The sequence below is a fragment of the Microtus pennsylvanicus genome, chromosome 21 (genome assembly GCF_037038515.1).
Source record: "Microtus pennsylvanicus isolate mMicPen1 chromosome 21, mMicPen1.hap1, whole genome shotgun sequence".
NCBI classification, from domain to species: domain Eukaryota; kingdom Metazoa; phylum Chordata; class Mammalia; order Rodentia; family Cricetidae; genus Microtus; species Microtus pennsylvanicus.
In genome coordinates, this window is record NC_134599.1 from 8,540,007 (window position 1) to 8,564,246 (window position 24,240).

At 45.7% G+C, this 24,240-nt stretch overlaps 1 long non-coding RNA gene across 1 annotated transcript; it reads left to right on the forward strand.

Moving 5' to 3' along the window:
• The first annotated feature begins 13,929 nt into the window (after positions 1-13,929).
• On the forward strand, positions 13,930-22,709 carry LOC142839089 (uncharacterized). The gene is made up of 3 exons (XR_012908685.1): positions 13,930-14,000; positions 18,411-18,488; positions 22,524-22,709. It is a non-coding gene; the product is annotated as an uncharacterized LOC142839089 (long non-coding RNA).
• The last annotated feature ends 1,531 nt before the right edge of the window (positions 22,710-24,240 follow it).

Genomic DNA, 24,240 nt, shown 5'->3' on the forward strand with positions numbered 1-24,240 from the left:
TCACGGTGAAGGCCCTCTTTATCCACCCAGGCTCTGACAGAGCGTGCCTGTCACTGCCACTGACATCCAGACACCCTGGGGCCTTATTTTCTCATCCTCACAGGACCCAGCTTTTCCAGTAGTGACAAACATGACCCCAACTCAGCTTCTGCAGATGGAAAGTCAGCAGTGGTGACCATGCTACACCAGGAGGTATGCACATGGACACATAGGAGCTTCCTCCTCACCGCAAACCTCTCAACGTGTGTGTGCTGTGCCCGTTACATACAGCAGTCTTCTCTTTGGCCAGAGCCTCCTTCCTGGAGCCTGGCTGGTGCTCTCCACAGAATGGCCTGCTCTTAACGGTCCCCTTGAGACTGGCAATGGCATGCGGATCTTAAATCTAATAGCATCAGAATTCACCCCAGTTCTAATCATTTATCTATGATCAAAGAGAGGCCCTGAAAAGTGAGCTATCCTCCTTGTTTGAAACATTTACCTAAGCTGTTCTATTATTAATAAAATCTTAGGAGTTTAACATTAGGGTAAAACCCTAATAAGTCAAGAAAGTGGTGGAGAATTGACCATCTGACCCTCCCTCCACACTTCCCAGATTGAAAAGAACTTGCAAATTCCATTCCACGTCCCTCCCTTCTCCTCCCTGTTGGCTTGCCTATCCTTATTCCTGGCTACTCTATGGTTACTTCTGGTCAGTTAGTCATTGACTCCGCCCCCTGATTCAAGGTTAAATTTATTAACGGTCTGGGGTGCCAAAGTGAGAGCAAATCCCCGGAAACATGGTCTTCTCACATGTCGCAGACAATCCTGACTTAAAGGATTTAGGTCTAACTCAAGTTCAATGTGCAACCATGGCTGACTGCCCAGAAGGGGGCTGATGGCTCATCTCCCTGCAATGAGCCACAAGACTGAATAAGCATCTAAGCTGTCCCGGGGGGGCTATGCAACGTTCTAGATCCAAGACAAGAATAAAGAACAAAAGCTGAGAACTGTAGAATTGTTAAAGGCAGGCCCAAGAGCTTTTTCCTTTAAACATCCATTATTTTAAATGTGTGCTAGCAAAGATGCAATCATTGGTCCTGCTTACAGTCTCCCGGGGACAAACTTCCTCTGCCTTCCCAGTTCTGTTGCTTCCAATAATCACGTAAGGCCAGAGCAAAGTTCTATTGGGCATTGGGTGTGGCTAATGATCCCGATTCTCTCAGTGAGCTGTTTCGAATGCATCGTTGATCTGGTGGTGACACCGTGGGAGGGCGGGCTGTCCCACTCATGTAAAAGCCAACACAGAAGGATTGACTTTGCTTTTATTTTTTTTTAAAGAAAAATCTGTGTTACATACTCATCCGTAGACCACGAGACCAGAAGGATGCTCATACCTGCCCCTGGGATCAGTGTATCCCAGACCTGCTGGTTCACAGGTATTTTGACACTAGGAGGTGCCCCATTTCTCCGTTTTTCTGTTCCATCCTGCAAGCACCGACTGTTGGCCCATTCTAACCCAGATCCATGAGTCCCTGCTCTCATTCCTCCCACCTTGTTGGCTCTGCCTGGCAGTGAAACTCTTTCTAGGTCATGTCCTGAGGTTCTGCACCTGTGTCCTCACACCAGCTCCGTCCTGCTTTTAGGAGCGGGAGAGTCGCCATCTTGTGGCCTATTTCCATCCGTCGCCGTTGTTGTCCTGCAGGATTGTTTCTAGGTCTTGAAGAGACAGGTGTAGTCACGTTTCTGAGTGAAAACACCGTGGGGAAACTCACCAGTTGTCCACTTATCTTAAAACTTAGTTTTAAAACTGTAAAATTAAGCTATGGAAAGAGAGAAAGGATAAAAGCACCAAGAATCAGAGGGAATTTGCCATCTCCTCAGAAGCCTTTTCTGTCTTCATGTCCCAGGCAGCGACTAAAACATCAAAGCCCAAGCCAGGAGCTTGGCAAATACTGGTCCTGAGCAAGAAAGGAATGCACCCAGCTTCTGGAAAAGAGTCCTAATAAGTCACTGGTGTCTTGTGAGAGAAATCGGAGCGAGGTAATTCAGCATCTTCCTACAACTGATCTCATCCAGTTGCAGTAGCCCCCCCCCCCCCGTTGGGGGGATTAAATTCTGCCACCTGAAGAGCTACCAAAGCAGAGTAGAGTTTCTCCTACCACCTCTGCTTTGCGGGGTGCAGGAAGGCGGCAGGAAAGTGTTACAGAGTGACATTAGGAGTCCTGCATGCAGCGGGTTCCTCTGCAGAGGAGCCAGCTCCTGAGCTGGGTAGACCAAGGCGTTCATGGCCTTCAGTCTCCTGTCCCTGTACTTTAAGTACCGGGCTTTCCTTTTCCTCTGTCCACAGAGGCTTTAGTTGGGCATGAGGGTTCACTCTGCATTTGCAGCTGTAAGGCAGACAAACCAGGGGGAGAACATGAGGCTTATGGGAGCTGCAGGGACTTCTGGACATTCTGGAGCAAGGGAAGAGAGCACACCGTTTTTAATAATCAGCATTTTTATATAGCTCTTTATTGTTTACACACTCATATTTAGTGGCGTTATCTTAATTGGTAGCAGCCTTGTCCGGTGACAAGATAGCTTTTATGTCAAGCAGAGGAGGGTTTTTTACACCAGTGCAACCACATGGGCACTCTGGGACCTCGGGCACTGACTACATTCTTTTGTCTTTGGTGTTAAGTGCTGGTAAGTACCCAGCCAATGGGATCAGTCTGGGAGGGAGTCCAGCTAGTGGGGTCACTGTGAGAGTGAGTCCTGGTCAAAGGGGAGTCACTGCAGGGGTGAGGCCTGGTTAATGGGGAGACACTCTAGGGGTGAGGCCTTGTCTATGGGGAGACACTGTAGGGGTGAGGCCTGGTCAATGGGGACTCGCTGCAGGAGTGAGGCATTGTTAATAGAGAGTCACTGTAGGGGTGAGGCCTGGTCAATGGGGAGTTGATGTGGGAGTGATTTCTTATTAATAAAGAAACTGCCTAGGCCCCTTGATAGGCCAACCCTTAGGTGGGTGGAGTAAACAGAACAGAATGCTGGGAGAAAGAAGCTGAGTCAGGAGTCGCCATTATTCTCCCATTCCAGACAGATGCAGGTTAAGATCATTCCTGGTAAGCCAACTCATGGGCTACACAGATTATGAGAAATGGGCTAGTCCAGGTGCGAGAAAAGGCTAGATAGAAATGGGCCAAGCAGTGTTTAAAAGAATACAGTTTCCATGTAATTATTTCAGGGCATAAGCTAGAGCTAGCCATGTGGGCGGCCGGGTTCTGGGGACGCAGCCCCACTGCTCCTATTACAACAGGGAGTCACTGTAGGGGTGAGACCTGGACAATGGGGAGTCACTGCAGAAGTGAGGCCTCATCAATGGGGAGACACTGTAGGGGTGAGGCCCTGGTCAATGCGAAGTCACTACAGGGGTGAGGCCTGGTCAATGGGGAGTCACTGCAGGAGTGAGGCCTGGACAATGGGGAGTCTCTGTAGGGGTATAAGAATGAGGTCCAGCATGGGGTCACTAGGAGAGTAGCAGCTCCCACATCCCCTTCTTAGTGCCTTAGATGAAGCCTTGCATCTCTCTCCTGACGCTGATGCTCCTCTCGCTGTTCTGTGTCTTCAGCAGATGTCCTTTTTCCATTTGTAGCCACACCTTGTTTTTATTTTTCTTTTCCTGGAATTTAAAAACTGCTTCCTTGACAAAATCCACTTTCTTTTTTTTTAATATTTATTTATTTATTTTGTATACAATATTCTGTGTATATGTCTGCAGGCCAGAAGAGGGCATCAGACCTCATTACAGATGGTTGTGAGCCACCATGTGGTTGCCGGGAATTGAACTCAGGACCTTTGGAAGAGCAGGCAATGCTCTTAACCACTGAGCCATCTCTCCAGGCCCCAAATCCACTTTCTGAAACAATCGATGTGTGGTTTCTTTTCTTTTTATTTGTTGTCAGTAGAACTTGTGTTACGTTTTAAGCCAGCATAGCACTGATCTGTGTGGATTTCTCTGCTCTGTGATTTGACTCACTTTTCCCAGGCGTTAATATGGAGTTCATGCTGAACGCACACTCACGATAGTGTAGCAGATAGTCTAAGTGGTCCCCTTCCCCACACTGCATATTAAAACACAGTCTGTGCAAGGGTTCCATCTCTGCCCCCAGAGCAAATCCGTCCAGGTCCTCACATTTCCCTGGCCAACCTTACATGGATGCATTATTGAAATATTGACAATATATTGGTCTGGCTGTAGCCCCTAACATCTGGGACTTCTCTGGCCCAAGTGCCGGAACCAACAGCTTCTGCTGGGTCAGGAATCACTTCCACCCTGAGAAACAATCCTTGCCAGTTCACCATGTGGCAATCAAAACTGTCAATGCTCTCGGGTTCTTCTGGCGTAATTTTCACAGCAGCCCTCATGGGCCTCCTCCCCTGTCGGCTGGTGAGGGCTCAAGGGGGCACGGTCCTAAGGTTACCCCGAGAGGCCACACCTCTGTAGCCTGGGTTACACTGCTCCTTAGAAGTCTGTACCTTGGGACAGCATACCAAGTCCTATGCCCTAGACCGACCTTGGGAGGCTTATTTCAACCTGAGCAACACACCCCATTTCTTCGGGGTTTTATTCCTCTATCATTACACAAGGAAGCTGAGCTGTGTGGTCTTCAATTTTCTCTCTGGGGTTAGGAAAAAGATCTGCAAGTGAGAAACTAGAATCCAGTGGGAGTAGAAAGCAAAGTCTGAGCTGGCTGGGGAAGGAGGAGAGGGTGTTAGGAGGAATTGCCCAGCTAAGGTGGGGAGCAAAGATGTATTCACTAAATCCAAAGGCACAAGGTCCTGCATTCTCCCCTTTGGAGAAGGCACAGGCTGAGCCACGTGCGGCACTATCCTCCGTGTCCAGCAGATGGCAGTGTCCTCATTAATGCCAGCATCGGCCTCCCAGTCATAACATGCATCAATTTATTTCGAGTTTATTTTCAAAATTTCATTTGGTAATTCTGTATTTAACAAGTTAAAGAGTTACACACATAATACATGTTTTCATGAGCAGTTTCAGAGGTTTATAATCTCACCAGCCACCAGAAATACACAGAGATTCTAATCCCTCCATACCCTAGCGACTTTCAATATTTTCAATATTTTCCTGCCCCCAACTCCTCCCAGATCTTTCCCCTTTCCCACCCACCCCACTCCACACCTTCCTTCTCTATCTTAGAAAACAAACAGTATAGCGCAAAGAAATTTTGAAATTTTGTTTTTGAAAAAGAAAAATTACAAAGAAAGCACAAGAAACACACACGAGTCATACACACACATGCATGAGTCTCACGCACAAGTCATACACACACATGCACACACACGCACACATGAATCTCACATACGATCACACACATGCACACAAGTCACACATGAGTCTCTCTCTCACACACACACAGGAGTTACACACATGCATACACAAAACAAAAACCTTGAAAAACATAAAATTGGAAGACATAATATACAAGTCAAAGATCAGTAAGACCAAAAAAAAAAAAAGCTCAAACAAAGCAATTTGAGACAAAAAGTCTACAAAATTACCATGGAGTTCATTTTGTATCGACATCCACTGTTGGCCATGGACCTTCCTACCCTTAAATGTGTTAATATACCCAATGAGGCTCCATTGGGGGAGATCTGAGTTTTCCTTTCCAATGGATGTCAACTGGAGGTAGGTTCTTGGCGAGGGATGGCAGGTCCTGTCCTGTGTGACTTGACCCAGTGCAGTGCTGTGAATGCAGCCCCAGTCTCTGGCCTTGGATGTGCTCAATCCTGCTGTGCCCTGAAGATGCTCTTTCCTTGGAGTCTTCCGTCCACTCTGGCTCTTAGAATCTTCCTGTCTCCTCTTCTGCAGAGCTCCCTGAACACTCAGAGAAGGGTTTCAATTTATTTTATTTTATCTTATATTTTGATTTCACAACAAATATTTTAATGTTAGTTTTCTTTTATTGAAAATATTTTTTTCCTATGTAATGTATCCTGACTACAGTTTCCCCTCTACTCCCTCCAATTTCTCCTCCCCTCCCCTCCCATCTAGATCTACCGCCTTTCTGTCTCTCAGTAGAGAACAAACAGGCTTCTAAGGGATAATAATAAACTATAATAAGACCAAACAAAAACTAACATCAGAAAGGGACAAACAAGCAGAAGGAAAAGATTCCAGGAAAAGACACAATGAACAGAGAGACGCGGTGACCCCCATTCACACACTCAGGAATCCCAGAAAAACCACTGAACTGGAAGCCATAATATATACACAAAGCATCTGTAGGGTAAAAAGAGAGAGAATACACATAAAAAATAAGATTAAAGAAAAGCTCCAAGACAGCATTATGAGACAGCGAACCTCTGGAGACATTACTGAGGTAGTTTTTTTGTTGGCATCTCCTGCTGGGCACACAGCCTGCCCTTAAGAGTGGTTTGTTTCCCCAGTGAGACTCCCTTGGAGAAAACTAAATTTCCATAGATAATGGTTATCAATTGGAGACAGCTTCTGGCTTGGGATGTGGGTCTGTGTCCACGTCTCCTTTCAGCTCTAGACCCATCTGGGGAAGACCCGTGCAGGCCCTGTGAGTGCTGCCTCAGTCTCTGTGAGTTCATGTGTACATTGGTCCTGCTGATTTCCAGACTCTTCTTTCCCCCACCCCTCTGGCTCTTACCCTTCTTCTGCCTCCTCTTCCACAGGGTTCCCTGAGCCTCGAGGGGAGAGAGTTGATGGCGACACCCTGTTTAGAGCTGGCACCCTCCACCTTATTAACTCCTCAGAAAGGTAGCAGTGGCCTGCCTTGAGCCGGTGGCATTCTTTGTTCCCACCACTAGAGGTGCTAAGTCAGATGGCACCTTGGGTTGGGGCATTCTGCCCTGCCTGGCTCCAATCAGGTGCCTCCCTTTGTCCTCACTCTGTCTCCTGTGGAACTGCCCATCTCCACGACTGGGGATGTCTCCACGAGCGGTCTACCCAGCTCAGGAGCTGGCTCCTCCTCAGAGGCACCCGCTGCATGCAGGACTCCCAATGTCACTCCTATACCTATAACACTTTCCCCCCCTCACCGGACAAGGCTGCTACCAATTAAGATAACGCCACTAAATATGAGTGTGTAAACAATAAAGAGCTATATAAAAATGCTGATTATTAAAAACGGTGTGCTCTCTTCCCTTGCTCCAGAATGTCCAGAAGTCCCTGCAGCTCCCATAAGCCTCATGTTCTCCCCCTGGTTTGTCTGCCTTACAGCTGCAAATGCAGAGTGAACCCTCATGCCCAACTAAAGCCTCTGTGGACAGAGGAAAAGGAAAGCCCGGTACTTAAAGTACAGGGACAGGAGACTGAAGGCCATGAACGCCTTGGTCTACCCAGCTCAGGAGCTGGCTCCTCTGCAGAGGAACCCGCTGCATGCAGGACTCCTAATGTCACTCTGTAACACTTTCCTGCCGCCTTCCTGCACCCCGCAAAGCAGAGGTGGTAGGAGAAACTCTACTCTGCTTTGGTAGCTCTTCAGGTGGCAGAATTTAATCCCCCCAACGGGGGGGGGGGGGCTACTGCAACTGGATGAGATCAGTTGTAGGAAGATGCTGAATTACCTCGCTCCGATTTCTCTCACAAGACACCAGTGACGTATTAGGACTCTTTTCCAGAAGCTGGGTGCATTCCTTTCTTGCTCAGGACCAGTATTTGCCAAGCTCCTGGCTTGGGCTTTGATGTTTTAGTCGCTGCCTGGGACATGAAGACAGAAAAGGCTTCTGAGGAGATGGCAAATTCCCTCTGATTCTTGGTGCTTTTATCCTTTCTCTCTTTCCATAGCTTAATTTTACAGTTTTAAAACTAAGTTTTAAGATAAGTGGACAACTGGTGAGTTTCCCCACGGTGTTTTCACTCAGAAATGTGACTACACCTGACTCTTCAAGACCTAGAAACAATCCCGCAGGAAAACAACCGCGACGGATGGAAATAGGCCACAAGATGGCGAATCTCCCGCTCCTAAAAGCAGGACGGAGCTGGTGTGAGGACACAGGTGCAGAACCTCAGGACATGACCTAGAAAGAGTTTCACCGCCTGGCAGAGCCAACAAGGTGGGAGGAATGAGAGCAGGGACTCATGGATCTGGGTTAGAATGGGCCAACAGTCGGTGCTTGCAGGATGGACAGAAAAACGGAGAAATGGGGCGTCTCCTAGTGTCAAAATACCTGTGAACCAGCAGGTCTGATCCCAGGGGCAGGTATGAGCATCCTTCTGGTCTCATGGTCTAAGGATGAGTCTGTAACACAGATTTTTCTTTTTTGGTTTTGGTTTTGGGGACAGGGTTTCTCTGTGTAGTCCTGGCTGTCCTGGAACTAGCTCTGTAGACCAGACAGGTCTTGAACTCAGAGATCTGCCTGCTCTGCCTCTGAAGTGCTGGAAATGAAAGGCATGCGCCATCACTGCCTGGCGACTGACCACTGTTTCTTATCCCAATCTTTAAGATCCCCTCTCTTTTGTCCTAAACCCTCTCCATCTGCCAATTTAACTTTTCCACCTAGCTGATGTTCCTCCTGAATGACTTTGAATGGAATGGATGGTTGATGAGATTTAAATATGGGCTGAGACTCATGCAGAAATGTCACCTGCACTGTGAGACATTAACCAGACAGAACCTTAATTTGACATATTTACGAGGTGAATAGGACTGAAATCTTCAGGGCAGAGCATCCACGATTAAGTACAGATGACTTTATAGAAGTAAAAGAGGTCTAAACACTGACATGGATCCCTGCCTCTCACCAAGATGTCCTGCCCTGGTTTGGAACTCTGCCAGCAGGGAGACCATTACCAGATTTAGTCTCCTGACTTTGGGCCCAAACAACCCTCTTTCCTGTATAATATACCCAGTCTGTGGCATTATGTTTTTAGCAACAGAAAACAGATTAGGGCAATGAATAACATCTAAATCTTTTAAGTCTTTCTGCTTTCTTATGGAACCCAGGACCACCAGCCCAGGAACGGCACCACCACCACAGACTGGGCCCTCCTTCATTGACCACTAAATGAGACAGTGCCTTACAGCTGGATCTCAAGAAGGCATTTCCTCAGCTGAGGCCCCTTCCTCTGATGACTTTAGCTTGTGTTGTGCTGACACACCTAACCAGCCAGTACAGAAGATATGGGGCCTAAAAACAGCCTTAGGGGCCTAGAAAGCCACAAGAAGGGCAATGGTATCAGATACTGTGTTGCTGTTTCCGGAAGACAGCAATCCTAGTGTTAGATGCTGCAGGGACACAAATGACAAAGACCAAAAGTTTGAACCTGAAAAACCTCTTACTACATCCAAAAGAACATTCTCCAGCAGGAAAACTTAACAGTGCCCTAGTAAGTGGACAGGAATACCTTGTCATAGCAGAAGCAAGGGCCTCAAGCCAGCTTGACACAAATCAACAAGACACTAACTGTTTCTTTTCTACACCTGCTGTAGAAAATTATCACGCGGGTCTGGAGAGATGGCTCAGTGGTTGGGAGCATTGCCTGCTCTTCCAAAGGTCCTGAGTTCAGTTCCCAGCGGCCACATGATGGCTCACAACCATCTGTGGTGAGGTCTGGTGCCCACTTCTGGCCTTCAGGCATATACACAGACAAAAAAAAACATTGTATACATAATAAATAAATAAATATTAAAAAAAAAGAAAATTATCACGCCAGGCGGTATTGAAAACAACGGCTAATAGATCTGATAGCTGCAACCTAAAGTTTACAGTAAATACGGGGGTCAAAGGAACACAAGAAGTCCCTAAAGGGGGTCATGAGCAAATCCAGACTAGAGAGAGACATACTAATGACTCACTTCTTCCAAACACCATCAGAACAGAAAATGAAGGCAAATACATCAACCAATTGCAATGTATTGATTTGGTCTGAATCTTACTTCAAACAAACTGAAAAATGCATAAGGCAATTAGAGAAAGTGAAGCAGTGCCTGAATACTTGATGATATTAAAAATGGTTTGATTGCCTTAGGTGTTACAATGAAAGAGTTACAGACTACGCGGCATGGTGTCTGGGGTTTGTACTAGAGCCCTCTAGGAGCAAAGCCAGGGTTTGGTGGGGTAGGGGAAGAACCGGATTGACCAAACTGATAGTGGCCCAGCCAGGTGATGGGGACTTATTCATTATTCCCCTTCTGCTTCTTTAATGGTTTTCAATTTTCTGTAATCAAAAGAAATATCATCAAAAGGTGGTTTAGGCCGTATGCATACTCTTTTCCATTTTCGTTTTTGAAATAAGGTTTCATGTTTCCCAGGCTGGCCTCAAACTTCCTATGTAGCTGAGGAAGATCTTGAATTGGATCTTCTGCCTCCACTGCCCCAGAGCTTGGATTACCTGCACCACCCAGGTCATCCTCCCTCTTCCCTTCTTCCCTTTCTGAACAATTTGGTGTGAATATGGAGAAAAGAGGGCTAAAATTATGTGTCATTAAAATAAGTTTTAATTGTCCAACCACATTAAGAAGAAATGCAAATAAATATAGAAAAGGAAGAAAACATGATCAATATATTTTCTTTTTTTGAACGTTCTTCATAGCAATAACAATAATTTTGACATGCTATAGTGTGAATTCTAATTCGTGTTAATAATAAAAACCCAGAATCAGCTATTAGGGGGTAAAAGCTAAAAGATCAGAGAAGCAGAGCAGCCAGCCACTAGTTCTTACCTCTATGAAATCCTCAGACTGAAGTGGCAAGATCCTGTCTCTACGAATCCTCAGATTGAATTCAGCCTTGAACACTGTCTCCTCCCACCTTATTATTCTCTCTCCACTCAGTCATATCCCTTCCTGTCTCCACCTCCATAGTGTTGTGATTAAAGGCTTGTGACTCACAAGTACTGGGATAAAAGGTGTGTGCCACCACTGCCTGGTCTCTATGGTTAACTAGTAGGCAAGCTTCAAGCTTTATTTGTTAAATCACAAACAAAATATCACCACAAAGTGTCACTTGGCTCATTTGTAGCACAGAATGGATGAGCGTTTTTCTAAACACTAAAATAATGCTCAACAAGCAGGTAAGTAAAACATGACTCACATGTAATCAGCTGTTATTCTGCCTCACAGAAGAAGAGATTAGTTACTTGTCCTGTTTGCTGCAACAGAATATCCCATGAGAGCGACTGAAGGAAAGGGTTACTTTAGTTTATTGCTCCGGTAAACTGAGGAACATTATGACAAAGAAGCAGGAAGTGGCTGGTCACATTGAGTCCAAACCAGGAAACAAAGAACATGCATGCATGTTGGCAGAGACTGCTCGTTTGTTCCTGGCTGCCCAGACTCGAAATAACTACACAGAAATCTGTATCAATTGCAATCCTGTTTGGCCAATAGCTTAAGCATATTTCTGGCTAACTCTTAGATTTTAAATTAACCCATTTACATTAATCTGTGTATTGCCACATGGCTGTTGCTTACCTGCAAGATTCTGGTGTGTCTGTCTCCTGTGGGCAGCTACTTGGCTTCTCACTGACTCTGCCTACTTTCTATATATCTCTTCCACCCTGGCTACATTCTGTTAGCAGCCTCTTTATTAAGCAATAAAAGCAACACATATACAGAAGGACTTCCCACACCAGATTGACTCTCTCTTTTAAGTCAGTCCAGGACCCTAGCCCATGCGATGAACCATTTCTACTTAGGGGAGTCTTCTACCTCAATAACCTAGTTTAGAAAATCCCTCATAAACGAAAATGACCAAAGACTTGTGTCCTTGCTAAAGCTGACAATATCAACCAGCAGAGAGGGAAACTTTAAACCCTGAGCACGACACTGGGGATCCTTGCAAACACTACTCTTGGTGAAATAAGCCAGGTACAAAGAGACAACATTTTGTGGTGATTCCACTTACACCAGGTACCGTCTGTCAAATCCATAGAATGAGGAAGTAGGACAGAATTTGCCCCAGGCAAGCAGGAGGAGAGGCCAGGGTATCAGTGTCTAGGAGAGCAAGGCTCCTGTCTGTGATGATGATAGCTTTGGAAACGACCAGTGGTTAACAACAGTTGTATGCATGGCTGCAATGCCGCTCAGCTGTGCACTTAACAAGAGACTAAAATGCTAAGTTTTTCACATATATTTTGTTACATATACACAAAAAAGCATTCAAAATTTTCAGTTGTCTTTAAAATAGATTAAACCACTAATAGATGAGTTTGACCTAAAAATATACCAGACTGGAGAGGCCAAGACTTTGGTCTGGTCTGCCTGCAGGCCCATCACATCGTCTATAAACCACTGTATAGTGTTATTTGGGCTCGTAATTTTGCAATTCCTTGCCTTTTAATACATGTCATTATCTGTGATGTGTACACTATATATCAGTGAAAAGGCCTATCACGATTTATTTACCACCCCACTGTTGTCCTTTTTCATAAGAGACTTCTTGTATTATAAAACACAACTTTAAACTTATTTTTCCATGAATTTTAGATTTTTTTTTTAATCGCATCAACTTTTACAGAAGGATCCAGATTTCATGGAGTAGAGGAGTCTGGGAAATAGTGGGGGAAGGAGACTGGCTGAAGGTTGCAAGGCATGAGGTCACCAGTTAAGGCCCACCCCCAGCAGGGTAGAGTATGTGATGTGAGATCCTCACATCCTCAGCCTCACGAAGCTTCAAGGAGCAATGAGGAATAAAGAATTTTTAGTAGCTGTCGACATAGGGCGTTATGTATGATGAACTGACCATAGCTTAAGCGGGGAAATGTGGGAAGCTGTGTCACCCCTGTTCTCTGCATCTGAACGACTCATTCCCCAGAGCCCATTTCAGCGACTCCATGGCTTCAGTTGCCAGCCCTACGCCAAGTCTCCAGTCCAGACCTGTCCTCTGAGCTCCACACAGCAAAGGCAAACGCAACACATCACACCTGAGTTCCACTCTGCCTCCGCCGGAAGTCCATCTCCCTTTGTGTTCTGTCTCCAACCTACAGCCTCTCACCAAACAGGCACTCGGCTCCACACAGTGTTTATCAAAGGTCTCCTTGGTCCACACTCCCATACTAGTGAACAAGAAAGGGTTAACAATTTCATATACTAACTCCGGAATTGTACTTCAAGACAGGGTTTCTCTGTAGCTTTGGAGTCTGTCCTGGAACTAGCTCTTGTAGACCAGGCTGGCCTCGAACTCACAAGTTCACAAGCAACTCGAATCTCACGAGGCATCAACTATCTCATTTGGATAGTTGTATTATAAATATACCATTCAGTGTCAATATCATGATAGTTATGAAGTGTCACCAAAGACAGTCTGAGCTTACATATTGTTCTATGGTCTTTCACCAAATGAAACCTTTAGGCTACAGACTACAATAAAGTGTGGTCACATAATCAGGATTTGAAGAGACTTGAACATTCATTGCCATTATTTTGAGGGGTAATATTCAATGCTATGAATCAAATTCTATGCCTCACGCATACTGTCTAGTCAGGTGCTGCGTATCTGAGTTGCATTCCCAGCCACACTGTCTTTGATCTCAACACAATATCTTTAATTATAGTTTTAAGTAACTTTTAATTTTGACTGTGTTTCAGGACCAGCTCATAGTATTGCTAAAATCATATTTCATGGCTCTGTTGGCCTGTGGAGCGTCAGGGAACACCCCCAAGTCAGATATTCTGGTGGCCTGTGGAAGGTCAGCTTTTCATCTTTGGAATGTTTAGGAAACCAGGGCCCAGGCAGAAGGTAGGATGAGCATTTGTGGTCATGGAATGTTGGCCATCTCTTTACCAGGTGCTCAGGATAATCTCACATGATACTCACAGCAACCCCAGATGGGAAGAGGTAGCTGCTGGCAATTAACAGGAGAGATGTTGCGGGAGGTCCTTCCGCTCCTCCAGCCAATAGCCGCTGAGATACCAGCCCATTGGGGCGTGGTCTCTCTCCCTTTAAAAAAGCGGCTACTTCCCTTCTCGCTCTCTTGGCTTCCTGCTCCGGTTCCAGCGACTAGACTTTTTCCTGATTGCACAGAGGGCTGTTGTCTGGGACGGTGATCTGTAAGTTTTTTCCCTTTTAAATAAATACCACCCTATTCATCATAATTCCAAACTGGTGTGGGATTGTTTTTACCTCCCTTGGTGTCCGGAGGTGCAGATGGTTAATAATTAATCTATTAAGGCCCCCTCCCCTGTTTCCTTTGCCCCAGAGGCTAGAGCCTGGCCTGAGGAACCTAATGAAGATCTGGGGGATTTGGCATGTGAAATGTTACCTTTACATGTGGGACTAACCTGTAATAAGAGGAAGCCTCTCATGGGTCCATACTTTAAACCTGGGCACGAATTCATTAGACCCTGAGGATAATGGGCCTTTGTAAATCTCATGTGGGGACCGAGTAATAACACTGTGACTGGAAAAGCTGACCCCAATTTCCCAGTAACTCTTGCTGGGGGGCGATAGCAGCGCTCTTCTTTTACTTCTTATGATTTAATTTTTGTTTTTTTGTTTTTTGTTTTGGTTTTTTTGTTGTTGGACAGGGTTTCTCTGTGTAGCTTAGGGGCCTGTCCTGGAGCTCACTTTGTAGACCAGGCTGGTTTCAAACTCACAGAGATCCACCTGCCTCTGCCTCCCGAGTGCTGGGTCTAAAGGCGTGCGCCACCACCTCCTGGCATGATTTCATTTTTAAGCTCCACATTAACTTTTCCTTCACTAAAACAATCTTTACTCTCTGCTACCATGCCAGGCCCTATACTAGATTCCCCAGAATATAAAAGTGTTTTCACGGCTGGCCATGGTGGCCCAGGCTTTCGTGTAACCTTAGGTATTTGGGAGGCTGAAGTAGGAGTATCAAAAGCACAAGGCCAGCCTGCTTAACTTATCCACACTGTGTCTTAAAAAATTTTAGTGTGAAAAGGGCCATTCCTACTCCAATAGCGATGTCTAGAGATGCTCACAACAGCCCAGCATTTGACATTCCATTATCGGTCTCTCTAAAATACAGACTAACGAAAAAGGCTATCTGGAACTCCTGGTAACAGAATTGCTGATCTTTATTCCAAGAAGCTTGAGAAGGCACCACAATCCATATGTGGTGTGTGTCCAAGCAGACTTTGAGGAGTTTGTGCTCTGAGACCTAAAGTCCTCATGACATTTCCTAAAACAACAACGCTAGCAGGATATAGGGTGATTCCGCTTGTGGTAAATGTGTTCATGACAGAATCTAGTGAATGTTCCTTATTGAGAAGCAAAAACCATTGTTGAAGGCACAAATACAGGTCAGAAAGCTAAGTAAATATTATGCTTTTTTGTTTGTTTTTTCAAGACAAGGTTTCTCTCTGTAGTTTTGGCTGTCCTGGAACTCACTCTGTAGACCAGGCTAGCCTCGATCTCACAGAGATCCTCCTGAGATCCTACTTCTGTCTCCTGAGTGCTGGTATTTAAGGCATGCGCCACCACTGCCCAACTAATATTAAACTTTTTAAGATAATAAAAGTCAAACCTTGTTCTGTGAAAAAAAACATTCAAAATAGTTTAAATTTTTTAAAAAAGTATCAAAATGCTTAGGAGTTTAGCTCAGTGGTAGAGCGTCTTTCTAGTGCGTGCAAGACTCTAGATTCAACTCCCAGTACTCTGTGTGTGCATGTGAGTGTGCATGTGTGTGTGTGTGCATGTGTGTGTGTGTGCATGTGAGTGTGTATGTATGTGTGTATGTGTGCGTGCGTGTGTGTGCGTGTGTGTGTGTGTGTGTGTGTGTGTGTGTGTAGCACAGCTCAAGCTGCACTGGGAGCATCTTCTGTCTTCCCCACTGGAATGCGAGCTTTGATGAAGACAGGTGCCTTCTCCCTCTGTGTATTCTGAAGACTGAACCCATGACTTTTGCATGTGCCAGGGAAGCACTTAGCCTTGAGCTGTAGCATCTTCAAATCCCGCTTTTTCCCCCTTTCCCCTTTTATTTTTGAGACAAGGTCTAAACTGAGCAGGTTGATTCCTTTTATTTATTTGCTTCTTTGAGACAGGGTCTCTATCTGTAGGCCTGGTTTATTGATTTATTTGAGACAATGTCTGTCTATAGCCCTGACTGTCCTGGAACTCACTCAATAGATCAGGCTGTTCTTAAACTCACAGAGATCTTCCTGCCTCTGCTTCCTGAATGTTGGGAGTAAAGGTGTGTATCACTATGGTCCACATCTCAGGTTGGTTCTGAACTTTCTATCCTAAGCTTTCAGGGCCACTGCAATCACACACAGGCTGGATCCACCAGGCCTGGCCAGGCACCTTACTTTTCTTGGTCATTTTAGACATTTGGAATATTGTTTGCATTAAATGCATTATAAATAAATAAATAAACAAACAAACAAACAAACAAATATTCGTTAAGGAGAGCAATGTGTCTGAATGAGGCCAGTAAATCAGAGATGGTCCCTGCCCCCAGACAAATCTAGCATGTTTTGTTTTCTTGTTTTATGAATTAGAGGTCCATCTACTGGTCATAGGAGGAAAGGCATTCCAGGAAAGGAGTGAAAAAAATATAAGCAAGCCAGAGCAAAGTGGGTGTAATCCCAGAACTCAGGAGCCTGAGGCAGAAGGATCAAGAGTTCCAGGCTAGTCTGGGGTATATAGTGAGCTCCAGGCTAGTCTTGGCTACACAGTAACCCCTGTCTTAAAGACTATCAGAAGGGGCTGGAGAGATGGCTCAGAGGTTAAGAGCACTGACTGCTCTTCCAGAGGTCCTGAGTTCAATTCCCAGCAACCACATGGTGGCTCACAACCATCTGTAATGAGATCTGGTGCCCTCTTCTGGTCTGCAGCATATATGTAGGGAAAACGCTGTATACATAATAAATAAATCTTTAAAAAAAAAAAGAAAATCAGAAGCAGGGGAAGAGCAGCCCCATTTGTTTAGTTACCTCAGTCCCTGTTCTTAAAGTCTTAGAATTATTCACAGCTCACTGGATATGGTGCCCCCTGTTGCTAATTCTACACTTGGGAGGTCTAGGCAGAAAGATTCTGGAGAAGGTCAGCTTAAGGCAACAATGTTTGGGCAACCTTGCTTGGTGTTTTATGTTAACTAAAGAGGAGGGAATCTCAATTTTGAAAAGTCTCAACTGGGTGGTGGTAGCACAGGCCTTTAATCCCAGCACTCAGAAAGCAGAGGACAGCGAATATCTGTGAGTTCGAGGCCAGCCTGAGGAAGAGAAAGTTCAAGGACAGGCTCCAAAGCTACACAGAGAAACCCTGACTTGAAAAGTGAAGGGCTGGAGAGATGGCTCAGTGGTTAAGAACATTGCCTGCTCTTCCAAAGGTCCTGAGTTCAATTCCTAGCTACCCACATGGTGGCTCACAACCATTTGTAATGGGATCTGGTGCCCTCTTATACACACAGACAGAATATTGTATACATAATAAGGAAGAGGAAAAGGAGGAAGCAGCAGAGGAAATTGAAGAAAAAAGTAGAAGAGGAAGAAGAGGAAGTAGAAGAGAAAGAAGTAGAGGAGAAAGTAAAATATGAGGAAGTAAAGAGAAAGTAGAGAAAGAAGAAGAGGAAGTAAAGAGGAAGAAGATTACTGCCTCATGTAATTAAGTAAGATTAATCAATAATTGTAGCACAATTAATAATAGCCCAGAGACAGAAATTGGGGTTCAACTTGAAGCAAAACTGGCTCTTATCTCTAACTCAGTCTGCTTCCAGGTCAAACTAGTGTAGCTAATGGGATTACAGGTGTGTTTCACCACTATCTGGTCTGTAAGGCTGACCAGTGAGGCTGTTTCACTTTCTGAACTTCAGGCAAGCTTTATTTATTAAAATACAAATGAAATATCATTACAAATGCCATATAGGGAATAAAAAATACAGGAAATGTCTCCAACACCACAGAGCTAAATTGTAGTTGAGAAGATCATACATGCCGGTTCATGAGGTATTTGTTAGTTCTTTTTTTTAAAAATATTTATTTATTTATTATGTATACAATATTCTGTCTGCGTGTATGCCTGCTGGCCAGAAGAGGGCACCAGACTCCATTACAGATGGTTGTGAGCCACCATATGGTTGCTGGGAATTGAACTCAGGACCTATGGCAGAGCAGGCACTGCTCTTAACCTCTGAGCCATCTCTCCAGCCCTATTTGTTAGTTCTTACTGCTAAGAAGGGTGTTGAGAACTAGGGCTATAAAGAGAAGAACACCAGCTGTGTCCTCTGAGACCCTACCAGGACCAGTGAGTAAAAGGGGCCATACAGGAGGACGGAGGGCAAAGTGGGAGGGGCCATACAGGACTGAAGATCCTGATATGTATCAACACCCAGTTGTTTGTTCCTACTGTTGCAAAATGATCTGGTGCCCTGCTTCCATCCACGCAGAAGAACCTCAGCTAATGTAATTCATGGCTATTTTCCACTCCCTCCCTTTCCGCTCTCTGACTTTAGTAGGACGGAAATAGGGAAGTGATATAAATCTTCTTCCTTATTTTAGGAGGTAGAAGCCCAAGAAACAGATGTTCTAACTCTGCTCAGCACCGTTCCTCAGCTTCTGCCATCGTGAATTCCTGAAGTACGTCAACTTAAAGGGAGAAAGGTTGTTTGGTTCACAGCTTTAGCTCCAGGTTGTGAGGATGAACAGCACGGGGTGGGGAGCATGTGGTGGAGCCAGCTGCTCCCTTGTGACTGTCAGGAAAGAAGCAGTGGCAGCAAGAGAGAAATAAACAGGGACATACACACTACCCCCCTCCAGGACAAGTCCCAGTGACCCACTCTCTCCATCCTGCCCCAACTCCTGAAGTTTATCCCACCTGGCAATATCTCATTAAGTTATGCTCCCTTCAGTGGATTAATCCATAGATGTGATCACAGCCCTGGCAACCCAATAACATTCAAAGGTCTGTCTCTGGACACTGCACAGGAGTTTGGGGGACATTTAAGACCCAAGGATACCACCAGCAGTGTCCCACATGTGGGAGCTTAGTCCCATGTCTGGGGTTCACTTACTTGGACTACCTGGTTTATGACTAACTTTTTCGGTAAGTCAGACATTTGCCTGTGACCAGTGTGACATAGAGATGTCCTCTCTTGAATAACCATGGAGACATCAACACGTGACTCTATATGGAGATGACTGGCCGCTTTTGGGACCCCAGCAGTCCCGGAGACTGGCAACATCTGTGCCTCCCACCCGCCCGCCTGCCCACACCGCCAGGAACTTGCACTTTCCCGGGACTCACTGCCTCCACCGGGATCCCAACAAGCTGCTCGGACCCGCAGCAAATTCATAACAATAGGGACAAGCTACTTGAGGCCCCAGCTCTTTCTGTGTTCTCAGTCACTGCCTAGTACTTCAGTGCAATACTTGTATGCATTTGTGGGACTCAGCATGGTATTTTAATATATGTGTGCTAGGAATTGTTCCTAACGCAGGCTCTCTGTTGACTCAAATCCCAATCAAAACAAATCACAACAAGCCAAATTAAAAAATATCCAGATTTAATGGGATTCCTGTGCTCTCAGGTGGCCCCCCGAGGGGAAACCAAAAGGCCACTAATGCGACCACCGGGAGGAAGGAAAAGAGGCCACTTGTTTCTCCTTTGGGAGCTCACATAAATACCCTGTGGGAGTGGTCCGTGAGGGGTCAGGACCTGGCATGCTGGGATTTGGAGTCCAGAGCAATACAACTCTCAGGCCTGGGGGCTGGGATGGATGCAAGGGGCTGAGGTCTACACTTCAACTTAACAATGTGCACATTGAAAAAAGATAAAAGCTGTTAACATACTCATTACCTACAGATTAATCATTTAAAATCTTTCAGAAATCTTCCCCATACCAGCCCATCCTCAACCTCCTGTAAGTTCTACTCCATTCTGTTTAGTCTTTCTGTGCTTGTCTTCCTTGGCTTTGCATCGCAGCCTCCAGGTTGGTCAGTTTGTCTGTGTGTGTGTATGTGTGTGTATGTGTGTATATGTGTATGTGTGTGTATGTGTCTGTGTGTGTGTATATGTGTGTGTGTACATTTGTGTGTGTGTGTGTAGGCTAGAGGACAACCCTGGATGTTTCTCCTCAGATCTTGTCCTGTAGTTCTGCAGTCTACTTTTCTTTTCTCTTTCTTTCCTTCCTCCCTCTGCCCACCCATCTCTCACTAGAGTCTCTTATTGGCCCAGAGTTTACTGATTAAACTAGGCTATCTGGCCAGCGAGCTCCCAATAGTGCCTGGCTCTGCTTCCCCAGAATGGGGATTAGAAGTGTGAACACACGCGCTCACATAGATCACAGGTTCCTCATTCCTCCATCTGTCGATGGCGATGGAAGGTATTATGGTCTTAAGTTTTATTTCCAACCGCTAACAATGTCATTTAACTGGTTAAAGCCATGGACCATTTTGAGATAATCACCTCCTCATTGGCAAGGCTCGTGAATAGTTACGACAAGCCAGAGTTTGAACCCGTATATGCTGGAGGTGCAGTTATATTTGAAAGATCAAGGGTTTTGGAAGTGAAGAGCCCTCTGGATCTTAGTTCTACTCTTGCTAATTAGCCTGGTCAGCTTCAGCTGAAACACAGTGAGTTAGTCAGTCCTGTAGTGAAGACCATTGGATTTTAATACTCACCATTACCATGGGTTCCGTGGGCACCAACGACTATGTTTTAAGAGTTTAAAGAGAACCACTTAGTAAGTCCCACAAACCCCTGCCGACCACAGCATTGTTGAGTGTTAAATGAAACCAGGCAGAATGGATACCTGATAGCCATGCTCTCAGAGTGCAAAATGTTGTAGCTAAACAATAGTTACCTCAGCTGCTATTGAACATAGCGGACAATGAGGACTGCTGAGAACTCAAGAACAATGGTAATGGGTTTTTGATCCTACTGCACGTACTGGCTTTGGGGGAGCCTAGGCAGTTTGGATGCTCACCTTACTAGACCTGGATGGAGGTGGGTGGTCCTGGGACTTCCCACAGGGCAGGGAACCCTGATTGCTCTTTGGGCTGACGAGGGAGGGGGACTTGATTGGGGAAGGGGGAGGGAGATGGGAGGCGGTGGCGGGGAAGAGACAGAAATCTTTAATAAATAAAAAATAAGCACATTTTGACTTTATTTAACAAGACAGGAACAGATTTGACTAGTTTACAATCCATAGCAGAGAATCCACTCCTCAAGAGGGTCCCACAGTTTTGTTGTGTTTTTTTTGGGGGGGGGGCGACGGTGACAGTGGTGGTGACACAAGCGGAAAAGAGAGTAATATACCTGTGCTTGTGAGCTTTAATTGTCAGCCTGAGTCATCTGAGAGGAAAGCCTTGGTTGGAGAGCGGCCTTGACTGGCCCATGGACATGGCTATGGGATACTGTCCTGATTAGTTGATATATGAAGGTCCAGTCCACTGTGGGCAGCGCTATCCCTAAGCAAGTGTCTCTGGGCTGTCTAAGAAAGCTGGCTAAACACGAGACCGTGAGGAGCCAATGAGTGAGCCAGAAAACTGCGTCCCTCTATGGTTTCTGCTTCAGCTCCTATGTGAGTTCCTACCCTGACTTCCCTCAGTGTTAGAACTAGAAGTACAAGCAAAATAAATTCTTTCTTTCCCTAAATGCTGTGGTCCACAGGAATGGTGCAGTGAGATTTCAGCTCATGGAGCAGAAGGCTGACCCATCAGAAGGCTGACCCATCAGAATGAATACGTTGTGACAGAGATAAACCAGTTAGCAAGGCGCTGGGTCTGCCTTCCTTTGTCTATCAGCTGTTCTTACAGTAGATCTCTTGTGGAGCCATAAGCACTCTCCCTTGGCACAAGATTCAACAGTTTATAGATTATTTGTCACAGTTTTTTCCCATGTATTGGTATGTTGGGTCCCTTCTCACTCTGTGGGACCTCCGGTGGGAAGTTTAGTCACACAGTCAATAACCTTGGTTCCCACAGTCTAATCGCCACTTTGTTCCCTGAGACAAACTTAGTAGCCAGCTCCCTGCAATTATCTTCTATTTGGCAGGAGGTTTGGTGAGGAGAGGAGTCCTTTATAGGGATCACTTTTCAGACCTAGATAGAGGTGGCACATCCCGGCTTGTTTGATTCTTAGTCCTTCCTGATAGAGAGATGGGTGCCCTAAATTCTCCCACAGCTGACTTTGGAAAAGTACTAACCTAAGTTAACCCCTCCGCCCCTGCCCCTTTTTCCCCTACTCTAAAAAAGCCGTTAAATCCCTCTCATGTGCACAGTATGGAGGCCAAGAACCACTGTTTGACCTGGGCAGCTGGAATTCATCAGATCATGAATTTCGAACTATGTAACCCTAAATCCCCCTTGTAACCACGCAGGGTGAGAGATGTAATTTTCAGATCTGAAAAGGCCCCTTAGCAAGCGATGCTGCCGAAAATGCTAATGCAAATCAAACGCCACACATTTGCCTTCAGCAGTTTACTCTGGTTTCCATGGCCACCATAAACACCGTTCCGGGCCTCTGCAGGTGCTAGAGGGAGTGCTCAGAGAGCGCAGAGATGCTGCATTCCCTCGCTTTTTTTCTATATTCTTTGATTACAAACTTCTAGTTTAACTAACCACACTTAAGAATGCAGTTTAACATACAAATTTCTCTTCTCCCCTTTTTAGAGTTTAGAAGCCTCCTAGGCACTTCCTGGACCTGTTTTCTGGCCACACCTCCCCAGGGCCATGAAGATGTTGCCAGTGTACCTCGGGACCGCTCTTGTCTGTCTTTTGACCCGAGAAAATGCATGCTCAGAGAATTGCTTTTGTTTTGTGCATGTATATAAGCTGGAACCTTAGCAGGAGAAAGGAGGAATAAAGAAACTGATGCAGAAAAGTACGTAGCAGAGAGTTCATTTTCACCCTCATCTAAGTCCGCGCTTGTTGTAAGTCTTCTTCTGTCCCTGCGGGGACACTGATGCTGCCACTCAGAGCTCCCTGATGCCTAAACTAAATTTAGCCAGGGTGTTTTATCAGATTGAAATGAGCACAGTAGTTATGGATGCTCAAGTGAGTTTCTTTCATGAATGACTGGGGACTGATAGAACATTTACTCTAGAAGTCTAAGGATGGTGTCAGCAATCACTACACAGTTCCAGGGCTGAGAAAGCAGTCAATTGTCTTTTTCATATTGGAGAGCGCCCAAGTGCTGTCGTTCTGACCATATGGACCTGGTGGACTGGGGAAAGCAGGGCTATGACTAGGGATGGTGTTCTAGGGGCTGGGGATGTAGTTTAGCTGCTGGAGTGATTGCCTAGCAGGTCTGGAACTCCAGGCTTGATTTCCAGCACCTCATAAACCTGGGTGTGGTGGTGCATGCTTGCAATCTGATGCCCCCCCCCAACATTTTCATTTGGTTATTTTTTTTTTTTTAGATTTATTGGTGTGTGTGTGTGTGTGTGTGTGTGTGTGTGTGTGTGTGTGTGTGTGTGTGTGTCTGATCCCCTGGAGCTGAAAATGCAGGCAGGTATGGGTACTGGGAACTTAACTTGGATCCCCTAGTGGAGTAGAAAGCGTCCAACAACCAAGCCATCTCTCCAACCTTCTCCCCCATCTCTCTTTTGTAAAGGAATTCTGTGTGTGAGGGATGGGGGTGTACATGCCACCGTACAAATGTGGTGATCAGAGGGTGGCTTTGTAGCGCTGTTTCTTTCTTTTTTTAAAAAAATCTTTTTTTTTATTGAGAAAATGAGAAAGAAAAAACAAGTTTCCACCTCCTCCCAGCCTCCCATTTTCCTCCCCCTCCTCCCACCCTTCTCCCCCTCCCCCCACTCCTTTCCCCCTCCCTCTCCAGTCCAAAGAGCAGTCAGGGCTCCCTGCCCTGTGGTAAGTCCTAGGTCCTCCCCCCTCCGTCCATATCTAGGAAGGTGAACATCCAAACTGGCTAGGCTCCCACAAAGCCAGCACATTACGTAGGATCAAAACCCCTTGCCATTGTCCTTGGCGTCTCATCAGCTCTCATTGTTCGCCATGTTCAAGAGAGTCCAGTTTTATCCCATGCTTTTTCAGTTACAGTCCAGCTGGCCTTGGTGAGCTCCCATGTAGCGTTGTTTCTTTCATTCCCCCTTCATTTGGGCATCAGGAATCAATGTCAGGTAGCAAGCACCCTCACCCATTTCTCAACGTCCCTCTGCCCTCTCTCTAGCATAGTGCCAAAGATAAAGTCCCTGGAGCAGGGCACTTCCGGTACAACAATGAGAAAAGATCCCCAGGGAACAGGCATTTGTGATAATGGTGACTGGGGCCTTACCGGGGTGGGCAGAGACTCGGCTGAGTCCAGAGGTTTCTCAGGACATTGATGCCTGTTTGGGGATGCTGGGCATGTTCTGCAGCATCGGTGGTT